This window comes from Triturus cristatus, chromosome 1_2 (genome assembly GCF_964204655.1).
Source record: "Triturus cristatus chromosome 1_2, aTriCri1.1, whole genome shotgun sequence".
Lineage (NCBI taxonomy): Eukaryota > Metazoa > Chordata > Amphibia > Caudata > Salamandridae > Triturus > Triturus cristatus.
The window spans coordinates 1,114,123,235-1,114,147,278 of record NC_140580.1 but is presented as its reverse complement, the minus strand read 5'-3'; the positions used below and the strand labels follow the sequence as shown (position 1 = coordinate 1,114,147,278).

The 24,044-nt window shown below is 46.2% G+C and overlaps 1 protein-coding gene and 1 long non-coding RNA gene across 6 annotated transcripts in view; one reads left to right on the top strand and one right to left on the bottom strand.

Moving 5' to 3' along the window:
- NR6A1 (nuclear receptor subfamily 6 group A member 1) overlaps positions 1-24,044 on the top strand; it is a 927,754-nt gene that overhangs the window by 216,389 nt on the left and 687,321 nt on the right. The gene's annotated exons all lie outside the window — the stretch shown is intronic.
- The window catches only part of LOC146868780 (uncharacterized), a 62,286-nt gene that overhangs the window by 17,102 nt on the left and 21,140 nt on the right, over positions 1-24,044 (bottom strand). For both annotated transcript variants that reach the window (XR_014964084.1, XR_014964078.1), the window contains exon 2: positions 14,110-14,190. This is a non-coding gene — a long non-coding RNA (uncharacterized LOC146868780). The remainder of the gene's footprint in view (positions 1-14,109; positions 14,191-24,044) is intronic.

Genomic DNA, 24,044 nt, shown 5'->3' with positions numbered 1-24,044 from the left:
CTGCCTACCAGTGAATCCACAAAAGGAGATCAGAGTTCTCCGCGCCGTTCACAAAGCCTTCCATACTGTTGACAAAGCCTTTTGGGGCATCGACCCAGAACACAGTGAAAAACTGGCACCACGATAAGTTCCAACCAGAAACCTTCATTCAGCAACTGCTCATCTGATTAACCAATGAACTTTAAAGAGGCTTAACATGAATGTCGATCCCAGAAAATGCAAGGCCGCAGTCTGTGGAACATCCTTAAGCAGAACTCAACGGCTGCGCTTCACCATGATCAATTCAGGAAAGAGAGTTGCACGCACTTGCCGTTTCAAGAATATCAGACCGGCTGCCACCTCTTCCGTCGGGACGCTACCATCCGCAGGAGACTTGGCGCGCTGAAGTTCCCGACGGTGACATACAGGGCTTTATACTGTTTCTGGTCTCAAAAGTACTCGTTCGTCTATCTCCAACAATGGGACAGGGTGGGATTCATGCAATATTTACGTTTACAAAGAAACAGTTTCCAGCAGGCCCTTGATTAAGAGCATCAGTACAAGGGATTTACATTAACAATAGTCTGATGTTACGGCTTTCTGAAAGAAACGTGACGCGACTTGGATTTTGGCCTCGTCAGTCAGCGCTGCATCCTGCACAGTTTAGCACACCTGTCGTAGCTCAGAGAAGCTGCTGTCAGAGCCGGTCTGAGGGAGCAGAGCCTCATTGGATTGAGTGTGTCTGTCAGAAGACTTCCCTCACGTCTGCTAGGTGCTGTTGCAGTGTTGGCGCGGTGCCTTGTCGTGACAGCATCATCGGGCGATCTCCTCACTTCCACAGCACCAACGCATGGACTGCTGGAGATCAATGTTGTGGTGGGATACTGTGAGGCATGGACAGGTCAACGTGCTGCTCTCTGCAAAGGCTACTGATACAACCGTTCTAAAGCCTGGGCCAAATATGGGCAACCCCCAGCTTCTGTGGTGAGGGGCACCTTTCCGAGCTGTGACCCACAGCGTCCCTCGTGATACTGGGATACCCGCTTGCTTCTGATGACAACACTATGAGGGTGCAGAGATGAGATTTACTGAGATCCGACAGATGAACCCCGTAAGGTTTATATTTCAAGTGATGCAGGATTTAAATGGCCGAATGTATGTCCCACTCTTTCACCATTGCAAGTGGCGGCGAGCCCCAAAGTATCAACCAGAGCTCTCAGAGCACAGCTGCCCCTGTGGGAAGCCCGGTCAATGAGTTGAGATGGACTAGGAGGAGCAGCTCCTGTGGGATGCCCGGTCAATGAGTTCAGATGGACTAAGAGGACCTGGTCCTGTGAGATGCCCGGTCAGTCACTAGGAGGAGCTGGTCTTGTTTGATGACTGGTTAGTCAATTCAGACGGATTAGGGGAGCTGCCCCTGTGGGATGCCTGGTCAGTCTGGACAGATGGACTAGGAGGAGCTGGTCCCATGGGATGACCGGTGAGTTAGTTCAGACTGACTAGGAGAGGCTGCCCCTTGTTGGATGCCCTGACAGCCACCAGGAGGAGCAGCCCCTGTGGGATGCCCGGTCAGCAAGTTCAGATACCACCATAGGTTGTCGGATCTTCACGTTCCTCTACCAGCTAAACGCAGCTGTTGTTGAAAACAAGGGACAAGTGCAGTATCGAAAAACCAGGAGAGGGGCTCCAGGATCGATCCTGCAGACCTGCGATTTAATCCTAGCTAGCCCATACAATGAAATGTGATCCTGGGCACTCGCTTGATCTTACTGCATCCCCATCAGGATCACTCACAAACCGGCAAGCCCAAAAATAAGCATGAGATAAAGCCCAGCTTTTAGGCTAAACTCCGGTGCAAGGCAGGGGATCGGAGGAACCAAAAAACAATGCCGATATGTCACCGAGAGGGGGCGGTCGCATCGTCTGCCTCTGAGGTTACAGACTTGACCTGTGGGTGATGCTCAACGCTGGGACTTTGGAGGAGGTTTGAGATTGGCAGTTCCACCTGTAAGGAGAAGGACAAACCTCCCCTTGTCTAAAGTTGGATTTGTTAATCACGACTAAACCGTGAATGTTCCAAAAACAAAACTGTAACTGGGAGCGGTGCACCCCCGCAAACTTTCTTCATCCTGTGGGTGTGAAGGAAAGCGAGAGCTCTCTCAACATAAGTCTGTTGGCAGCATGACACTGAATATTTTAAAAATAACCCCAATGACTCACCGAAATGAAGGGAAAAAAATCAACCAAGACAACGAAAGCAAAACGGAAAATGAGAGCGAAAACCCCTAGCAACTATTAAATTAGGAGACGCTGCACTCTTCACGCGGCACCGGAGAGTGTAGGGTCAAGATGAGTGAAGTGGTCCGTCACACTCCCTGCTGTGTCTTTTATACACAACTGAAGGGGGAGCTGGGAAGGCGCCTCGTGGACTGTTCTAAGATGCTGTGTGAGGCGGGGCCACTGGCCACATGACTGCTGTCGGAATCCCTGTCGCCGCTTACAAGGCCACCTCGCCATTGCATAGTCTAGTCTAGTCCAGTTTTTTCTTTTTATGCTTTTCTGTTCTATGCTATCCTATCCTATGCTATGCTATGCTATTCTATTCTTTTCATAAGGATTTCTTAAGTGCCTAGCTACCCGTGAGGGCTTTCCTGCGTTGAGAAAAACCCAGGTAAACTGCGACTGAGAAAACAGTTAAAACAGGAACGTGTTTAGCATTGACCGAAAGGATGGTTCCGAGTTGGTCTGCCTTGGCTTCAGCGGCGCCCAATCCAGCGTCTAGGCACTAGGAAGGCGATCGATGTGCCGCCACTCCTGGTTCGCTTTATCCGGGCACTGCGAGCAAATGTTGATTATTACATCGCAACATTCTTACAGGAGTGTATGGAGCGCCCTGATCCTAGATCATGTCGGGAGCTCTATTATGCATTGCTTTGTGGCCATACACAATACTTTCAAATGTATCCTCTTGGGTACAGGCAGCCGAAGCAGGCCGGCCAGAGCAGTGGCAACATGATGACGACTGGGAATTTTAAAAATAATTCGTGCCGCAACATTTTGAATACCTTAAAGTCCTTTTATAATGGACTTCGAGCTACCCAAATGCAAAGCGTTCCCGTAGTCAAGGCTAGACATCGCGAGACCTTGTATTACCTTTCTGAAGAGGTTTCTGGTAGACATCTAAGCAGTTTTCTTAAAGCTCTTAATATGCCAAAGTAGGTAGCTTCCAGTTTTTTAGCTTGTCATTTTTCCATCAAGGTTTTTGACTTCTTATTTTGGAGCCGCGTGATTTCCCATAGAGTCCGGCCCGTTCATTTCCATCCATCTTGAGGGGTTGTTCCCTACCACCAACACCTCGGTTTTTTCCCTGTTAAGCTTAAGGCTACTTCCTGCCATCCACTCCACAACATGTTTAAGGCAAAAATTAAGATGGGTTGACAGGTAATAAATATTACATACATATATTGCTTATACCTCCTGGCGAGGCAACATACAGAAAGACCCGGGCTAACTGCATTAGACTGTAAAGTACATCTACATTGGGGCTATTCTGCAACACTTTGGGGGCTGAGAATTATTCTTTTTCAGTGTTAGGTTTGTGCAGCCCTCATAGGTGGGCAGTCCTACGGTGGGAAGCGTGCAAGCATTGAGGGTATTCTGTCGTTGTTAGCGAGGGGTGCGGAGTAGACCTGGTCTCCTCGTGCACTTCATCGGACGAGCCAAGCAGTCATGACTAGAGGGAATAATTAAATTATAAGAAATTGAAATTTTGAGATGATAGCGTTATTTATTTGGCTATTCACAGGCCTTCACACTGACTTTACACTTCTACATGCAATGCCAAACAAGCATTGGCTAAGCAAGTAGATCTGTGGTTAATGTGCTAACTACATGTGCAGCATTAGCCTACTAGAGCAAGGCACACAGGAGGTAGCCCACAGAGACGCAGTGAGCAATGTTTATAAAATAGTTCCTCGTGCAGTTAAATGCATTTACTGGTGGAAGGGTACACCCAAATAGCCAATAGTAATTCCTGCGCGATGAACACACCACGAGGGGGAGGCTAGACTTGAGTGACTAATGTCTCCTGCCGACAGCCGCGGCCTGTGCAGGTAAGAGCGGTGGAGCCGGGTGAGGCGGGGGATATTTCGACAGACGACAACGAGAGAAAATGAAATAAATAATTAATGTTCCCTCGTCGTCTGTCGAAATCCCGCCTGCCCCCCCCCCCCCCCCAACCTGGCCCCACCGCTCTTACCTGCACGGGCCATGGCTGCTTGCTGATGGCTGAAAGTGGCTGGTTAAAGAAATCGAATGGTTAAAGGGAGAGGGCCCAAATCCCGTATTATGTATTTCGTTAGCAATAAGCAGGGACATTGGAATTATTGGGCAGCAGAGGGCCAAATTATGCTGCAGCATTGAGCAAATTGCGTGGCATAATGCAACACATTCTGTAACAGTATTGCTATTACTTCGTCATTTTTAAATTTGGTAACACTGTCTGGGCATTGGTTGCACCTCATTAGTACCAGTTTAACACTCAAATATAGCAATAAGCAACATAAAGGTGACAAGTCCTGCTTTGCAAAGGGCCTTCCACTGAGCTGCAACACATTTTGCTGCATTTTTAGTAACTTTTGAACTGTTTAAGATAGAAACCATTGTGCAAATCTGCAGATTATTAGGCAGATGATGGATTATGTGGCAAATGCGACAAATCTATAAAAATGCGAAAATCGCAGCTGCCGCACAATCGCCTAATTCCAGTGGCTCTGGCAATAAGTCGGACGGCTAGGTAGAACCTGTAGTGACTTTTCAAATTTGGTTAAGGAGTCATCCGTTGCAAAGAAAGCTGTGATTCTTACAGGGTAAGATCTGTGCACTTCGGGTTTTTTGTGAACTCAAAAAAATATGAAACTATATGGAATTTGAAGGCGTAAGCCCAGGGCTCAGTTACTAGTTTCTTTGTGAAAGGGCAGCTCTGTGGTGGCATCAAGCAGCTACTGAACCCACCCTGACCAGAAAAAAGAACCTGCTGGGAACCGACTCCTTAAGAGAAAGTGAATAAACAGCAGGCTTTCTTCATGCGCCTCGAAGAGATCTCTACCCGCTTGGAGAAACAGAACTGAGGTGAGCCTTTTCACAGTGGTGTTTTAGTGCACGGGCAATCAAAATAAACCGCGCTCGCCTTAATTGGAACATTATGGGGCAGGCAGGGTCCAGGTTGTGTCTGATGAAAGGCATTCCATTCTAAGTGGAATAGAAATAACAAAAATAAACGGACAACTGAAACCAACCTTTAAGTCACATTAATGCAGAACAGCTGCAAGGCATAAATAATAACTGTATATTTATCCAGCTTGTAAATTCCTTAAATATTATGTGTTAAAAAGGGTTCATTGGCCTTTTTGTTTTACATTTTCAACCTTAAGCGAAAGTGGACATGGTGTGGGAGAAATACCAAGTGTGCACTGAATTTAGTATTAAAAACAGCTGGGAAAATCTATCTCTAAATTTATGTAAAAGGCTTAAAGCAAATTTATGAAAGGTCTAGTTATTGCTGGATCAGCATTTTACGTAATACTTGACAATGTACTGTTGACTACTGAGGTCTCGTCTTGGACTGAAGGCAAGGGAATGCTCGGAGGGGATTTGTGTACAGTAACAATGTGACAACTCTACCACCCCCCTCCACCAGGGGTCAGAAGAGAGCTTGGCAGTGGCTGGGCCAGCACTGCACATCTGTGTCCTACTTACTGTAGGCTAGTATCAGAACCCAGGCACTTGGACAAGGTGCACAAGTGAAGAGTGAGAAGACGTGTCTTTCTTTGTCATACGTCATTACAGGTATGACCCAGTGCTTTTCTATAAACCTGCACACGAGTCAGACGAGCTGAAACACACTTCGGGGCCAGTTGGTGGTTTTGAGCAAGGAACTGGGATTTATTGCCTACAACGGCCCCGGCCCTGTCAATGCACCCTGGCATTGTGTCATTGAGTTGTGAGTTATCTAGAGAACCAGGTGCTGGGCATGGGCAGTCAAGGGCAGCCACTGGGTAATGCTGAAGGGCAGCAGAACTTACTATGCCGCGCTCCCTCCATCACCGGGTTGTACTGGATATTGTTCAGGTAAAGCCATGAAGGCCGCCTTGGGGCACCTGCGGAGCGTGCCCACCCCGACCAATCGTTCCATCGACCGCTATCGCCTCTTGCCACACCAGACCCACAGACACCATAAGTAGAAGTAAAACACTGTGAGCCCTGATGCCCCCCTGAGGGGGTCTGGCCCCTCTTTCTCCTGTTGAACCGCCTTCCGCTGGCATCTCTTTGCCACAGAGGGTGCACCATCCAGCACATGCACCAGAGGTAAAGGGCAGAGTCAAGACCCTCATTTATTTCTTGTGTGTACGTTGCACGCTCGCACATGGGGGAATAAATAAAATGTGCAAGCCCCGCTCTTAACAAGCACACGCTTGTGAGTAGACTGATCTGCACATGTGCAAGGAGTGCAGCGATTGGACAGCTGCAGGCTGGTAAGTGGGCGTCTACCGTATGGTATCTGTGTGCACAGCTCTTATTCATGAAGGGATTTGTACCAGTTGCACAAGGTCCTTTCATCAGTTAGACCCGGTCTGGGAGCAGCAGGGCAAAGCAAAAACAGATGGGGTGGGGGGTTGGGAAGGGGAGTGTCAATCTGACATCTTACCTTCTTGGAGGACCCACATGTGGAAAAGAAATGTACATTTCCGAGGATGGTCCCTTTAGGGGATGTCCTTTTACACTCACTGACGTCACACAATTCCATACACAATACCTGGTCCCTATCACTCCTCACCCATGCCTAAACACGGAAAGCATACCCTAAGTTTACCACCCAGCCTCCCAACCACAACTGGTCTCCTTTGTTAAGTAGGAGTCCTGTGTTTCATGCAGGGCCGGACTGGCCATAGCGGGCATCAGGCGTTTCCCTGGGAAGCTGGAAGGGTGGGGGGCGGTTTTGCAGCGGTGCGGCAATATGGGCCCACGGTAACAGAAGCAGCCGTGCTTCACACTTGCAAACCCGAGGGGTGGTCTGACAACATTTCCAGGGCTGCTTTTGGTACCCAATCCGGCCCTGGTCTTGTGCAGTCAGTGGGCCCATTGACACACAACTATGCTTCATTGTATGTGATACCTTTGTGAATCAAGCCATTATGGTTGATCACTGCAGTTCCAATAATGCAATGGGGCATAGTTGGCACTATTTGTGTTTCCAAGGTCTCGAACCTAGAAATAGACCGTGTGTAAGCACATTAGATAAAGCATGGCTGCACGAGAGACCGCTGGCTAGCGCCTACCTCTTGCACCTTCTTCCATCCCTCCGATGAGGTACGAGGCCCCTCCCCTCTTAAGAGGGTACAGTGGAAAGATCGGAGATACTATACACAGTTCTGGAAGCGCTAACACCTCACCGGAAACCTTTGTTCACCTTTACTAATGTGGTCAGGAATATAAGAGTGAATGTGTACATAGTACGGAGCTGGAATACGAGGCCAGGGGCTCAGGGCCTTTGACTGTCCGCAAAGGGCTGCAGTTCGCATAAACATCTGATGCAGGGTGACACCTATGAATGACAACAGTCTGTAACCATGGAGACTCAGCAGTAGTATCAATGGAGGCACAGGAAGAACAGTGGAGACGGGAGTAACACCAATGGAGACCGCAGTAGTAACAACAATGGAGATACAGCAGTAGTAACAATGGAGACAGGAGTAATATCAATAGACACACAAGTAGTATCAATGGAGATACAGCAGTAGTAACAATGGAGACACAGTGGTAGTAACAATGCAGGGACATCAGAAGTGACAATGGAGACACCACAGCAGTAATTATGGAGGTACAGTAGTGGTAACAATGGAGAGACGGCAGTACTATGGATGGAGAGACGGTAATGATGGAGGCACAGCAGTTGTAACTATGGAGAGACATCCGTAGTAACAATAGAGAGACAGCAGTAGTGACAATGGAGTGACAGCAGTAAAAACAATGGAGAGACAGCGGTAAAAACAATGGACAGACAGCAGTAGTAACGTTGGAGAGATAGCAGTAGAGACAATGGAGAGCGAGCAGTAGCAACAATGGAGCCAGCAGTAGCAATGAAGACACAGCAATAGTAGCCATGGAGACAACACTGGTAGCGTTGAAGACAGCAGTAGTAACAATGGAGACAGCAGTAGTAACAATGGAGACAGCAGTGGTAACAATGGAGACAGCAGTGGTAACAATGGAGACAGCTGTGGTAACAATGGAGACAGCTGTGGTAACAATGGAGACAGCTGTGGTAACAATGGAGACAGTTGTGGTAACAATGGAGACAGCAGTAGTAACAATGGAGACAGCAGTAGTAACAATGGAGACAGCTGTGGTAACAATGGAGACAGCTGTGGTAACAATGGAGACAGCTGTGGTAACAATGGAGACAGCTGTGGTACCAATGGAGACAGCAGTGGTAACAATGAAGACAGCTGTGGTAACAATGGAGACAGCTGTGGTAACAATGGAGACAGCTGTGGTAACAATGGAGACAGCTGTGGTAACAATGGAGACAGCTGTGGTAACAATGGAGACAGCTGTGGTAACAATGGAGACAGCTGTGGTACCAATGGAGACAGCAGTGGTAACAATGAAGACAGCTGTGGTAACAATGGAGACAGCTGTGGTAACAATGGAGACAGCTGTGGTAACAATGGAGACAGCTGTGGTAACAATGGAGACAGCTGTGGTAACAATGGAGAGACTGCAGTAGTGACAATGGAGACAGCAGTAGTAATAATGGGGACCGCACTGGTGGCAATTGAGAGACCGCAGTAGTAACAATGGAGACAGCAGTGGTAACAATGGAGCCAGCAGTAGTAATGATGGATACACAGCAGTTAGTAATACTGAATGCGGCAAACTACGATCATGAGTATTACGGATGTTCATGACAGATGTGTCTCAGTATCATCTGAGGAGAACAGAACTACGGGATTTGGAGGATGCGGTAGCGCAGCAGTAACACCAAGCTTTTACAAGCTTCTGCGCAACCAATTGCACGTCCTGTGGCCAGCGCGGACCCAACGCCTGATCAAGGAAGTGCCGTCAGAGCTCTGAAGTGACCTCCATCATGGACGCCACTCAGAGCTGCTCAGGGTCTTGATGGGGGTGGGAGGGGTCACACTGGACTTGACTTGGGCACACCTACTGTTTAGAAAGTGTAAACCTTACTTCAATTTCTACCACTACTTGCTGTTGTGAATTCCCAAAGCGGTGCTACCAGTTTTAGAGAGATAAAATGATTTGCACAGGATCACGCCATTTGGTGATGTGGAAAAGCCAGGATTGGAACTTTGGTTGTTTTTGGGTTCACAAACCGAGCTACAGCAGCCCCCGGATCTAGAATGACCTGTTAAATTGGAAACACATTATTGTACTTGGGGCAACCCACGGCCTTATCCTAATAGTATTCCCTCATTCAAACCACTCAGGACTGGGAAGGAGGCGGCGAAGTCACCTACCTATAGTAAGCTCATCAACAAGGCCCCTTTTTGTTTTTTAACTTTAATCTTTTTATAACGTGCCTACGCAACCACGTGATGCTTCATGGCGCTGTAACGCAAGAACAGGCTGTTGCCAAGGGTTTAATGAGAAGGTGGCACCATTCTGACCCTAAAGGCAGGAAACATTGCTCGAGGTTGGTGATAGTATTCATTATCTCTTTAATAAAAAAATTAAAAAGTTGTCAAAAAAAAAACAGATAGGTACCTCGAACAACCCTTTTCCAGCAGTGTCCTGATTATGCACGCTGTTGTCAGAAACTGGATGGTGTAGAGGCATTGGCTGGCGACAGATGACGTCGCAACAAAGAGGGCGTGTCCAACATCTTCAGACTTCCGGGGTAGTTCTTTGGAGAAGTGTGGGAAACATTAGCTCCCATTTAAGGGGCCTTGGAATGCCGGTTTCCCCCGCGGGCAGACACATTTGAGAAGAAAAAAGAAAGCCTTGCCAAGTATGTGAGGTTTATGATATGCAGGCGCTGCTGAAACAGCCCTATTAAACCCCTCCTCGGGCCCGGCATTTAGGGGCTAAGTGAAGCCCCTGCGCTTTCGACACTTTGTAAAGAAGGTGCAGCGGTAAGGAAAGGCCCGGTTGCCAATTAGTGATGGCTCCCTGGCAGCGGGCATCTTGTGCCCAGAAGCACTGACATGACCAGGCCAGCTGGGATCATATTTCTTGTTTCACATGTCTTTATTAAAAATGTTGTTCTCAACAGTACAAAAACATTGAATAACTATCACATGTTAGTCCAAAAAGAGCATGTCACCATAAAGAAAATATGCAGCGGGAATAAGCAAAACAGTAAAGGATGCTATAAAAGATCGAGAAAAGAAAGAAGAAAAACAGCACCAAAGAACAAAAAATAAGATTCAATACCATAATCACTATTTCAAAAACTAACAAAAAGTGATTAATACAACAACAGATAAGTATGTTGGTCGGTTCTTTCCCTGTTCGTGAGGAGGGGGCTGGGGGCTGCTGCTCCAGAAACCCTTAAGTGAACTTAAACCAATGTACCCACTACTCGCCCATCGACCTATTCTTCAGTACAAGGGTCCTGTACTATGGGGTGGTGGCGTGGAGGGAGGGGGTGGGGCGTCAGACAATGCCATTCTGTACTTCCCGCGGATTACAGGTGACATCTTTCGCCAGTATGTTTTTTTTTTTTAACTCTGGCGACACGTTGAAAGTAGCGATGAAGTCGCCTTCCATCTCTCCCAAAACAAAAGTACTGTTTGCAAGCCAACGACCTGCAGTGACATCACAGGAAGTGGCGTTATCTCACCATAAACCCGGAAGACCAGCCACTGTATTTTACTGTTAAAATCTAAGGCTGTGGCATGTCACTGAACAGCGAATGATAAGCTAACGGACAAGAATTACAAAGAAAAAAAAGCCACAGATCGGCTGTGAGGTTGACTAGACCTCAGGCTTTACCAAGGAAGCAAGAGACTGGTGAATGTTGGCTCCCGCGAACGCCATGACTGATCCTGTAATATACTCTTTTGCAATGAGATCGTGCACCTTTCTTTTACTTTCATTTGTCAGATTGGTCCTGTATTCCGAAACCTAAAACCTATGTATAATATCAAAACCAGTTCAACAAACGTTAGCTTAAGAGTTTTAGAATCTAGCCATTTTTGTCTACCAAGTCATAGGTACCAGAGGACTGTCAGTCAAGTTTAGAGGTGGGACTTCCTGCCTGGCAAGGAAAATCCGCCCCATGAGTAAAAGCTTTTTTCATCAGTCGACTTCCTGTCTACCAAAGCACAGAGGAGTTTCAGTCAAGTTAAACGGTGGAACTTCCTGTCTGAAAGGCTCAGGCCCAGTTAATTTTCTGCCAGACACTCATTTCATTTGATCTTGGTTTCCTCTTCCCTGGAAATGCCAATGTCGACTTCGCTTACAAGCAACTCCAGCTTTTTGTCTGTCAGTTGTTTCATTGATTCTAATCTTGGTGACTCTGTGTGCTGAATTCACTGCTGATGTCATCACTGTGCGTCGCCTGATTGAGACCTGCCCCTAAAAACAAACTCTAGAAGTGCCGTTCTATCCTTTCTGGAACCCTGCCACTCCTAGCTAGAATGGCTTCCTCCCACGAACTGGCCCACAGCTCAGTTTTTCGTTTGCAAGGGCTTCTGCCCTGCAGTCCCTGATTTCCATGTGTGAGCCGGTATCACCCCGCGCCTTTCAAACTACACCTCAACTTGCATTACCTGACCACTTCCCTCCTCTTTCTGGGCACATGATTACAGATAATCCTGCTTCCCTAGGACCAAGCTCTACAGGGAATGTCCTGTTATTTCCCTGCTATATTTGCACAGCAGAAACCCTCATACATAAACACACACATCTCTTCAGACTCAGCCCAATATTGTGACCCGTGAGGTAGCGGCTTCCATTTACTTTGCTCAATACGCTTGTCTGGCCAGTCCCTCTTCTTGCTGTAAGATGTCTCTTCAGTAGTCTGTCCAGCCGGCAGGGGTGGTTTTCCTAATTGCTTGTGTTCCTTCACAAGTCACGCGACGTTTCCTTCAAGTGATGGATGTGCCGATCCACCATCTTAAAACGGGTCCTGCATAATTTAGCAAAATGCTTTTTCTGGGCTTCATAAACGCATGAGCACCAAACAGGCACTTATCCACTGCGAGAAACGCTCAGATCCTCAGGACACAGGAAAATGAGAAACAGATGCCTCGGACAGAAAGTCCCACTGGCGGCGTCTTTCATCCGCTGCCGGCGCTCAGCCGACCTCAGAAGTCTGAAGGCAGAAGCGGGAACGCGCGACTTCGTGGCACTGCCCAAGGCAGGCCCTTCAATACGGTCTGGGGAGAGGAAGACTGCTTTGCACAACTGGCTCAAATCCCGCCTACTTCACCGTAATCAATCCTAACTTGAGATTATTTTGGAGGTTTTTCCATCTCATTATCACAGATATGTTGGGTGACATTTATTAAACATCACAACTGCTGCCCCAGCCATCATTACCCAAATGACTTCCAGCCCTAAGTTTCATATAATACATGGAGGAAGGGTGGGAGGTGTGATTTGATATAAAGTCTTTTACATTTAATGCTGCAGATTCTCAAGGGATAGCGGCAAAACGGTGTGACCTAAAAAAAAAAATCATCTGAGAGAAGAGGCAAATTCAAACTGGTGTACTTGGTTGTCTGATTGGCTGCTTAATAAATATGGTGCGTACCCTGAATAACAATATCGATGGGTAAATCTACATTTCCTAAACCTAACGTGACATATATGTACCTATGCAGGACATATATCCTCAAGGTACCTAGATGCTAAGTTAGGAATAGCAAATCTAGACGATGCTATATGCACTTACCTTTCAATATGTTGTTCCTTGATACTCTTATATAGCAATATTCTAGGGGTCTATATTCAGGGTGGTGGATTCCAGGTGTGTTGTCCATTTGCGCAAAGCAGAAGGATTTGCCTCTGTGTGGACGGAGCAGGACTGACCTGTAATAAACTGTGCAATGAGAAACTCCACCTAATGTGCAAATATGACCCTTACAGAGGCCGCCTCTATGAGAAACGGACAAAAACAAGGTAGGATATTCTGCCCCCAGTGTCTAATCTGTATCTCCGGTGGAAAGCCACAAAAATCTGCAACGCTTCTGCCTGAATGATTCAAGTAAGTATATGAAATGTTGGTCCCTCTTCATCAGCCCCCGAGCCGATGCTATGACTCGACTCGACTTAGGCCTCGAGATTCCTCCCCAGCAGTTGACTTTGATTTTGTCTATTAATGTCCCAGGTAGGAGACGAGACACTTCACTGTTTGTAGAATCAGCAACTATTCCGCTGTGTACCCTCAGCGGTCCCTCTGGAAAGTTTGTGTCCTCTTTAAATAGTTGAAGATGGCAGAGGAGATTTAAACCGTCAAAGGAGACATGCCATAGGCTTCGCCGCGACTTGAGTCCACCCGTTGCCTGTGTTTGTCCAGCGCTCTACATCCCCTCCGTTGTATAGCATTTTTCTGTAGCATTTTTCCAGACCTGGCATGCTTGAAAAGAATGCAGCACACCCAAGTACGTACATTACAGGAGTCTCTTGGTTGGTTTGGAGGCTTAGTTTGGCCATATGACAGCACAGTTTAGCTTTAGACCACCCAGTAGAAAAACGAGTCCCCTCTACAATGCACTGTCCACCAAACACGTGGAGATAAGATAGAAAGTTGTCTCGTAAGTGTACATCTTTTAAAAGAAAATCCAAAGAAGCGATATGTTGATGCTGTGTAAGCTTGTTAATAAGTAATTTCATTTGGCAGAAAAATTTGTAAATCTATGAAAAATTACCTAAGGTATTAAATTAATTGCAGCAAAAAGACGATGGCCCTCGTACCACTGTATGGAAACCAACGCGCATTGAAACTAAGTCAAGTTAGGGTATCCCAGGGTTGATTTGATGATGAAATAAGCGGAGGCCACATGGACAACAGCAAGTGTGCAGGCAGTTTTTCTGCCCAGTTTCTGATGCATATGATAACAATTATTTGTAAGATAACATTGTATGGATTTGACATCTCACCTTCTCTCCGATAGGCTGTGACAGAACTGTAGGGCTTACTTCTACCGCTGGACAATGAGGAGTGTCCGACTATTCAGTCACCTACGAAAAAAAGAGATTGGTTAGTTGAGCGCGTTACCTGTGCAACGGGTTAAAAGTCATCCTGAAATATGATGTGTGCAAAAACAAACTTTTTGAGGACATTATACTATCCTGAGTAATCACCAATATGAACGAAATCGACTGCTTCTGTACGCAACGCTGACTGAAAGAACCACCATAAATCACATATAGAAAGCAATCTACTCTAGCCAAGAAATGGACAGTTGATGCCCCCAAACCGAGAGAAAAGCACACCCAGCTCTACACAAGAAGCACCAGAAAGGCCTTCCTAGATGAGACGCATCCTACATTCACACCTGAACTTACTCTCTACTAACCACACAATTACACATCAACAAACACCATCAAACAAGGGTTTGCCACTAGTCACGGCCATACCACATCTGAATGAAAGGATGCCCGACTAGAGGAACGGACATGAATGCCAGGGAAATGGTAGATGATGCTATACTGATGTGAATAACATAAATTACCAATCACTAAAAGCCGTAAGCATGGGGCCCAACCACAAAATGTAATCCCGCAGTAATGTATTTTTATAAATATTTTCATTGCAAAGTATGCGGTTCCTAGGCTTTATAAATGACACCCGCTTTATTGCAGAATATTAAGCCCCGCCCCAAGCCATTAGTATCAACATATGTGGTGGTGTGTCCAGTTGGTACGGGTGCGCCACTCATGATATTGCTGAACTTGGAGCGATAAAAGACTAACGTTGCCATTGAAGGGATTCAAGCTTGTGGCTGAAGACGAGAGGAGAGGCAGCACGCATGCTAAACTGCTGGATGACTCCGTCTCCATGCGCCTCTGTCCGGCTCCAAGACCTCTGTGAGCAATGGACCTTAAACGAGGTCCATTAACCAATCAACATCACTGACACGGGGGGGGGGGGGGAGGAAGATGCTCTTGTGAGACCTGAAGGTCGTTGAGATGAGGTCCGTCAGACTTTGGGATTTAGACTCTCTCTGGGACACGGTGGTGTTGCACTCCACTGACTTACCAAGGGTAACATCTAGCTTGCTTATGCGTTAAGACATATGGTGAACTTGAATAAGCTGAAAAACAACGCTGCACTGTTGGAATGTGCCCACCTTATGCTCTTCCTTTGATTCGAGGGTGAAATATTTCAACGATGGGCATTATGAGTCATATCATTGGGCAGGAAGATTAGGGGAGCAGGTCTATTTCACAATATCATTGATTTTCCCCACTCTGGTGGTTTTATTGACCGTTTTATTGAGACTATTGGTGTCGTGGGGAGGGTGCTCCGCCTTCTTCCCCCCCTCCTCATCTCCTCCCCCCCTCCTCCTCCTCCTCCCCTCCGGTAGAACATCCTTTGATGCACATGTCTCCCCAGTTAAAGCTAGAGGGTTGAGTAGCAGTCGCGCAGCCGTTCTACTGGAAGACTGCGGCTGGGTGCTTGCAGCGGCGATGCCTCTGTGCTGATTGGTCGAAGCCAGAAACCTCCTCCAGTGATTTGATGCCGCTGGATAAAACTTGTGCAAACAGCTGCTCATCAAACCCAGATTAATTCAAATCCCTCTGTCCACACCTGAGGACACTGAAAAAGGTCTTTCAGATTTTCAAAGCAGAGCAAACAGTACCATGTGTGGGCATTCATTTTTAGGTCTGCCCGAGAGACTGCTTTAGTTAATTTTCCAGCCTCATGTTTAAATAAAAATCTATAGATAAATGCACTTTGTCAGCCCCAGTCATTCATTGGTCTGTTCACGTCTCATTGGTGCTTTGCTTTCGCCCATTACAGCCTACATCATGGGGCAATGAATCGGTTCTCTTCAGCAGTTGCCTCTTTTTCGGGTAAGTGAGGTATTTTTTCTGTTGCACCTGTGTACATCCACCTAAAAGTACTCTACTTAAGTTGCAGAGATTGTAGCCAATCTCTGCTTTCATTTTTTTGTTCTTTATATCTGAAATGGGTCTTTTTTTACTTTTTTTCAAACATATGCGCACCACCTGTAGCCAGAATAAGTTAAAAAAAAAATGTTTTTTGCATTAATACATTTAACTTTATGGTATACTTTTGCAAATAAAATAATTAATAAAAAAAGGTGAGGCCTGCCAAGGTCCGATCTGTTGGCTTTGCCACAAATTGTTATATTACACATTCATCCACGCTGTCTTGGTGTCATTGTTGCTTCTAGCAGATATTCTGTTCAGCGAGTTTATCTTCCACCATTTCCACTTGTTTGCAGTGGCTCTGAATGATATTGGCGTGTTCTTCGCTCTCGTCGGTGTAACTAGATTTATAAGAAACACCTCTGTCGATAATACGGGAATAAACTAATTCGGAGCAAGTTAAGAAAAACATCTGAAGTGTGTCCAATTGATAAACTGAGGTGCAGTGACTCTCTTGGAACCGAGTATTCGCACAACCTCCTATGGTGGATTCCTAAATTCCTTTGTCGCCAGTAGCCGAGTGCTGGGCATAACTGGGAGCATTATGTGTGTTTGATGGGTGGGGGGTCTTTGAGCACCGTTCTTGCTTCCTCTTGTCCCACTTTCACTTATGTCTCCTTTACGTTCAATATCTGCCCTTGAGAAGGTTGCACAACGACGTGCCTCCATGGAGGACACCACCGGTATACATTGAGGAGGGCAAATGCAATGCATGTGTATGGTGTAGAACACGTGCAAAACAAAATATTACCAATCCTTTTCTCATCATTACCATTAAACGTTGGACAATTGTGCTGATCATGCACGTTCTCGATGGAAAATTATTCAGTCCACAAATTCAGCTGTTTTTCTGTCTGACGCCCAGCCCCGTTCATGAATATTACAGTGAAATAAGTAAACGTGTTGCGGTTGTATGGCTTTGTAAACATATGGTGCTGAGAGGTTCTTTTAAGCAGATTCAACCAAAAATTACAGATAAGTTAATTATAAATATATTCCAAAACTTGAGATTTGTTTGTAAAAATATCTTATAAATTTAACAGTCATGTATTTTCTATCTTGAAGTAGTTTTTGAGGAGGTGGGAATTTCTACGTTTCTGAGTGGTTTGAAATCTGCAAATGCTTGTTAAGACCTCCTCACCGGTCATTTTGGGGATTTCAACCCATTGCTAAACGTGAAATAAGCATCTTATTGCAGTAATCGGAGATCGCGTAATGATGCTGCCTTTTGTAATACTTGAGATGTTGTGGATGAAACAAAGGGTTGTAATAGAAAAGCTATCTCGTATTTTGTGTTAACTATCCGGCAGGAAGTAATAATGTCAAATCGGGCTAGATTTTCAATAAAGCATATTAGGTGGAATCCAGCGGAATCGAGGTCAGAGGAGCGGGCGCCCCATCCAGAGCGCCCGGCTTCACGCAGCTGTCTAATCTGCTCAGCGCACAAAAGCCCGACATCAGTCCTCATTGACCTGGATATTCAGTGAACAGAAAATAAACTAATGGCGAAGGGTAGTTGAGCCTCAACCAGCGGAAGAGGAATCAGGGGGGATGGAGAGCACGTCAGCGGAGCCTCCGGCCCGAATTAAAAGGTCTCTGCAGCAAAGTCCGCGGGGGCTGACAAAGGGGAAAAAAAAAGCGGATCAAGATGCCAACCCAAGAATGTTTTTGCATACGGCATTTTAAAGGCTTGACTTTGAATAATTTATTCAAAGAGATTTAGATATTGCTTGGATTAACCTTATATCCAGGAAAAACAGCTGAAGTTATGGTACAACATGAAAAAATTCTTCGTGTTTACATATTAAACATCTTTTAAGCTTTTAGAGACATCAATAGGTCACTCGATCGAACACAATTAGCCATTCACCGCCGTTTGAACGGGTGACGCTAACTAGAGTTTTTACATCATCATCAGGGTACCCATTTGTTCAGATATGGGAAGGCTCTCCATCCATTGTGTATTACTGTTCGTTTGTTTGAGGTTAAGAGTTTGTTCTTGGTCCAGCGATGAAGAAGTAAAGTCGCTTCTCTGCCGAGTTTGGAAATATGGAAAAAGAGAACCCGGCTGCTCCAGTCTTCACTGGGGATTCATTTTTAAATCTTCGTGGGTGCCACCGTAAACGGAGAGTTATCTACTTTGGGACAATGGTCCTTAAAAATGTTGTCCGTTTAAAGAAGGGTTTCCTGTGCCAATATCTTGTCTCTTTAATGGGATTGAAGATGGCGACAAGGCACCGATCTCAAAGCGCACAGACTTGCAGCTACTCCAAGTTTACATTATTACATCATGTTTTATACCATGGTCAAATCCCAAGAGCTTTGCAATTTGGAGACCCCGTTGCTCAAAGATCCTCAAAGTGCGGAATGCGCAGAAGCATCTGAAAGCTCCTCATACGTTCTCCCATTGCAATAGAACTCGTAAATCCTATGAGCTCCCACCCTTCCGTCTTGAGTATGGCACTGCGAGTTTTTGAGGCCTCGACTGCTACTACAGTTTGCTTTGATAAAAATGGACCATGATTGCCCAAGGTAGAGATGTGTAGAACATATTCCATCCTTTGAGGACAAACGCCTGTATTTTAAGGTAAGACACGACAATTTGATGAAACTGGGCCTGGAGTCTCTCTGCATAGGCGACCGCGTCAAATCACTGCATGTGCGAATCACGGTTACTCCAGAGCACCGTTGTTTCAGATGAAATGTCCATTTGTACACTCTATGGATGGGCGACGTTTTCTCTAAGCAGGGATATATTTTATTGCGTGAATCATAGAAGATCTGGTGTAAAGACATGCATCTGCAGGTCACATGAATGTCCTCTTGAAAGTTCTGTGTTACGGTTGCATAACATGTTTCTACCAACAAAGAAAGGATTAGCTTTTCAACTGACATCAAGAAATACATTTTTTACAGTGTATCGTTCCGTATCCGGTCTACTCTGATCTAACCTGCAGAAACCTTCACCAACTAAAAATTCTTTACTTTGCAACTGCTGATTTCGGCAGTTGCCGAACAAAACTTAGGCGTTTTGTAGTAAGTAGGTCAGTGTTCAAAAGTCTGTGCTTTGTGACCTAAGCACACAGAGAGTGTTTGAGTAAAGAGAAAAAGAAACTTAGGTAAAAAAACACAAGCACAGAGAACTCCCATCCAAGTTCCTTTATCCGGTGGCAGACAAGCTAATTTAAAATTCTGTTGGTGTGCGTCTTTGGTTTCGTTCCTCCAAACATGGGACCAAACAGTGCCTGGAATGAAATGAAAAAACTACCACCTGGAAAGCGTGAGGTCCTGGATGGTTATTCTGAGGTGACCCCTAACAGATCTACCTATCCTTCCGTTCGGCAGTGCTGTAACTTCAGCTTGTCGGGGCATTCACCAGTTCACCTAAGTACCAGACGCCCAGTTATTGTACCTCATACAGATAACATTGTATCTCCAGGGAGACATCTTTAACCCCTTCGCCGCGGCATGAATTCCGCCGCGGCGCTGGGGGGGTTTGGGGTCAGCGCGGCGCCGCCATGCTTATGACGGAACCACGCCGTCATTAGTCATGGGCGAGCTGTGCTCATGACGGTGTGGTTCCGTCATGACTCTGCCCACTTGCATTGATCGCCCGCACAGGCGGGGAATCAGTGCCGCGTGGGCGGAGCGGCCGCCAACGGCCGCAGCATGACGGAACCACTCCGTCATGAGCACACGGCGCCCGTGGCTCATGACGGAGTGGTTCCGTCATGAGCAGGGAACGGGTTAAACAAAAACAAAAAAAGATTTAGGATCAATCCGATCCTGAATGCTGTTTTGTCCTTCATAAAGGCAAATATTTACCCGGACAAGTGTTTGCTTCAGAGGAGTCCAGTGTGTGCAGAATCGCCGGGTACCATTCCTGAATAAAGGAAAAAAGGGGCTCATATCTTTTCGTCTCACTTTAAGCTCTTCTCAACTTACCTTTGTTTCCCATGACGCACACATGGCTCCACAAGATTAGCTTTTGGTAGCCACTTATATTACCATAAAACATACAAAATAAAATGTCTTTTTTTTGTGTGTGTCCCAGACTCTGGAGCAGTATACTTTTCTAAATCCGAGTCCTAGGAAGCCCTCAAACTCCGTAAACAAGACTTGTTTTTCCCTCTGGGTTCTCTCTGTTTAGAATGCATGGTTGCGCTTCAGACGCCTCTATGCCTGAGGCCAGCGGATAGCATGTGTGAGTATAGAAGTCACGCAATTTTCTCATCAGACGCGTATTATTATCGGCAGACTTTTTTTTACAAAAAACTGTGAATCACTTTAGGCTTCTCAATGTCTTTATATTTCATAGGCAGCATCGACCTCAAATGTATGTAGAGCGGTTTCTGATCTGTACTCCTCTGAAGACCACCTTCTGCCTGTAGGGACTTTCTAGGGTCGAAGGGGTGAGCCTGGCTCAGCCTAATGTGGTGAGTAAAGACTTCAGTTTCACAGCTGGCTGCTGTGACCCGGTACTCTCTAGCAGACTGTGAAACTGTTCCTCACACTGTAACATTGTAAATCATTGTTTGCTTACTATTGTTAAAAATGTAATAAAGAAATTAAATACAAAAAAGAAACGTATCAATTCAGTAATGGAACCGACTGTGACCTGGGACTCTAGCAGACCTTGAAGTTCCTCACACTGAAACATTGTATCAATTCAGTAATAGAACTGACTGTGAAGCTGTGTTCCTCACACTGAAACAGTGTATCAATTCAGTAATGAACCGACTGTGACCTGGGACTCTAGCAGGCTGTGAAGCTGTGTTCCTCACACTGAAACATTGTATCAGTTCAGTAATGGAACCGACTGTGACCTGGGACTCTAGCAGGCTGTAAAGCTGTGTTCCTCACACTGACACATTGTAACAATTCAGTAATGGAACCGACTGTGACCTGGGACTCTAGCAGGTTGTGAAGCTGTGTTCCTCACACTGAAACATTGTATCAGTTCAGTAGTGGAACCGACTGTGACCTGGGACTCTAGCAGGCTGTGAAGCTGTGTTCCTCACACTGAACAGTGTATCGTTCAGTAATGGATCCGACTGTGACCTGGGACTCTAGCAGGCTGTGAAGCTGTGTTCCTCACACTGAAACAGTGTATCGTTCAGTAATGGATCCGACTGTGACCTGGGACTCTAGCAGGCTGTGAAGCTGTGTTCCTCACACTGAAACATTGTATCAATTCAGTAATGGAACCGACTGTGACCTGGGACTCTAGCAGGCTGTGAAGCTGTGTTCCTCACACTGAAACATTGTATCAGTTCAGTAATGGAACCGACTGTGACCTGGGACTCTAGCAGGCTGTGAAGCTGTGCTCCTCACACTGAAACATTGTAACAATTCAGTAATGGATCCGACTGTGACCTGGGACTCTAGCAGGCTGTGAAGCTGTGCTCCTCACACTGAAACAGTGTATCGGTTCAGTAGTGGAACCGACTGTGACCTGGGACTCTAGCAGGCTGTGAAGCTGTGTTCCTCACTCTGAAACAGTGTATCGGTTCAGTAATGGAACCGACTGTGACCTGGGACTCTAGCAGGCTCTGAAGCTGTGTTCCTCACACTGAAACATTGTATCAATTCAGTAGTGGAACCGACTCTGACCTGGGACTCTAGCAGGCTGTGAAGCTGTGCTCCTCACACTGAAACATTGTAACAATTCAGTAATAGAACTGACTGTGACCTGGGACTCTAGCAGGCTGTGAAGCTGTGTTCCTCACTCTGAAACATTGTATCAATTCACTAATGGAACCGACTGTGACCTGGGACTCTAGCAGGCTGTGAAGCTGTGCTCCTCACACTGAAACATTGTATCACTTCAGTAATAGAACTGACTGTGACCTGGGACTCTAGCAGGCTGTGAAGCTGTGTTCCTCACACTGAAACATTGTATCACTTCAGTAATAGAACTGACTGTGACCTGGGACTCTAGCAGGCTGTGAAGCTGTGTTCCTCACACTAAACAATGTAATAATTCACTATTGGAACCGACTGTGACCTGGGACTCTAGCAGGCTGTGAAGCTGTGTTCCTCACACTGAAACAGTGTATCGGTTCAGTAATGGAACCGACTGTGACCTGGGACTCTAGCAGGCTGTGAAGCTGTGTTCCTCACACTGAAACAGTGTATCGGTTCAGTAGTGGAACCGACTGTGACCTGGGACTCTAGCAGGTTGTGAAGCTGTGTTCCTCACACTGAAACATGGTATCAATTCAGTAATGGAACCGACTGTGACCTGGGACTCTAGCAGGCTGTGAAGCTGTGCTCCTCACACTGAAACATTGTATCAATTCAGTAATGGAACCGACTGTGACCTGGGACTCTAGCAGGTTGTGAAGCTGTGTTCCTCACACTGAAACATGGTATCAATTCAGTAATGGAACCGACTGTGACCTGGGACTCTAGCAGGCTGTGAAGCTGTGCTCCTCACACTGAAACATTGTATCAATTCACTAATGGAACCGACTGTGACCTGGGACTCTAGCAGGCTGTGAAGCTGTGCTCCTCACACTGAAACAGTGTATCGGTTCAGTAGTGGAACCGACTGTGACCTGGGACTCTAGCAGGTTGTGAAGCTGTGTTCCTCACACTGAAACATTGTATCAGTTCAGTAGTGGAACCGACTGTGACCTGGGACTCTAGCAGGTTGTGAAGCTGTGTTCCTCACACTGAAACATTGTATCAGTTCAGTAATAGAACTGACTGTGACCTGGGACTCTAGCAGGCTGTGAAGCTGTGTTCCTCACACTGAAACAGTGTATCGGTTCAGTAGTGGAACCGACTGTGACCTGGGACTCTAGCAGGTTGTGAAGCTGTGTTCCTCACACTGAAACATTGTATCAATTCAGTAATGGAACCGAATGGAACCGCCTGTGACCTGGGACTCTAGCAGGCTGTGAAGCTGTGTTCCTCACACTGAAACAGTGTATCGGTTCAGTAATGGAACCGACTGTGACCTGGGACTCTAGCAGGCTGTGAAGCTGTGTTCCTCACACTGAAACATTGTATCAGTTCAGTAATAGAACTGAAGGTGACCTGGGACTCTAGCAGGCTGTGAAGCTGTGCTCCTCACACTGAAACATTGTATCAATTCAGTAATAGAACTGAAGGTGACCTCTGTAGCAGGCTGTGAAGCTGTGTTCCTCACACTGAAACATTGTATCGGTTCAGTAATGGAACCGACTGTGACCTGGGACTCTAGCAGGCTGTGAAGCTGTGCTCCTCACACTGAAACATTGTATCAATTCAGTAATAGAACTGAAGGTGACCTCTGTAGCAGGCTGTGAAGCTGTGTTCCTCACACTGAAACAATGTAATAATTCACTATTGGAACCGACTGTGACCTGGGACTCTAGCAGGCTGTGAAGCTGTGTTCCTCACACTGAAACAATGTAATAATTCACTATTGGAACCGACTGTGACCTGGGACTCTAGCAGGCTGTGAAGCTGTGTTCCTCACACTGAAACAATGTAATAATTCACTATTGGAACCGACTGTGACCTGGGACTCTAGCAGGCTGTGAAGCTGTGTTCCTCACACTGAAACATTGTATCAGTTCAGTAATAGAACTGACTGTGACCTGGGACTCTAGCAGGCTGTGAAGCTGTGTTCCTCACACTAAACAATGTAATAATTCACTATTGGAACCGACTGTGACCTTGGACTCTAGCTGGCTGTGAAGCTGTGTTCCTCACACTAAACAATGTAATAATTCACTATTGGAACCGACTGTGACCTGGGACTCTAGCAGGCTGTGAAGCTGTGTTCCTCACACTGAAACATTGTAACAATTCAGTAATGGAACCGACTGTGACCTGGGACTCTAGCAGGCTGTGAAGCTGTGTTCCTCACACTGAAACAGTGTATTGGAACCGACTGTGACCTGGGACTCTAGCAGGCTGTGAAG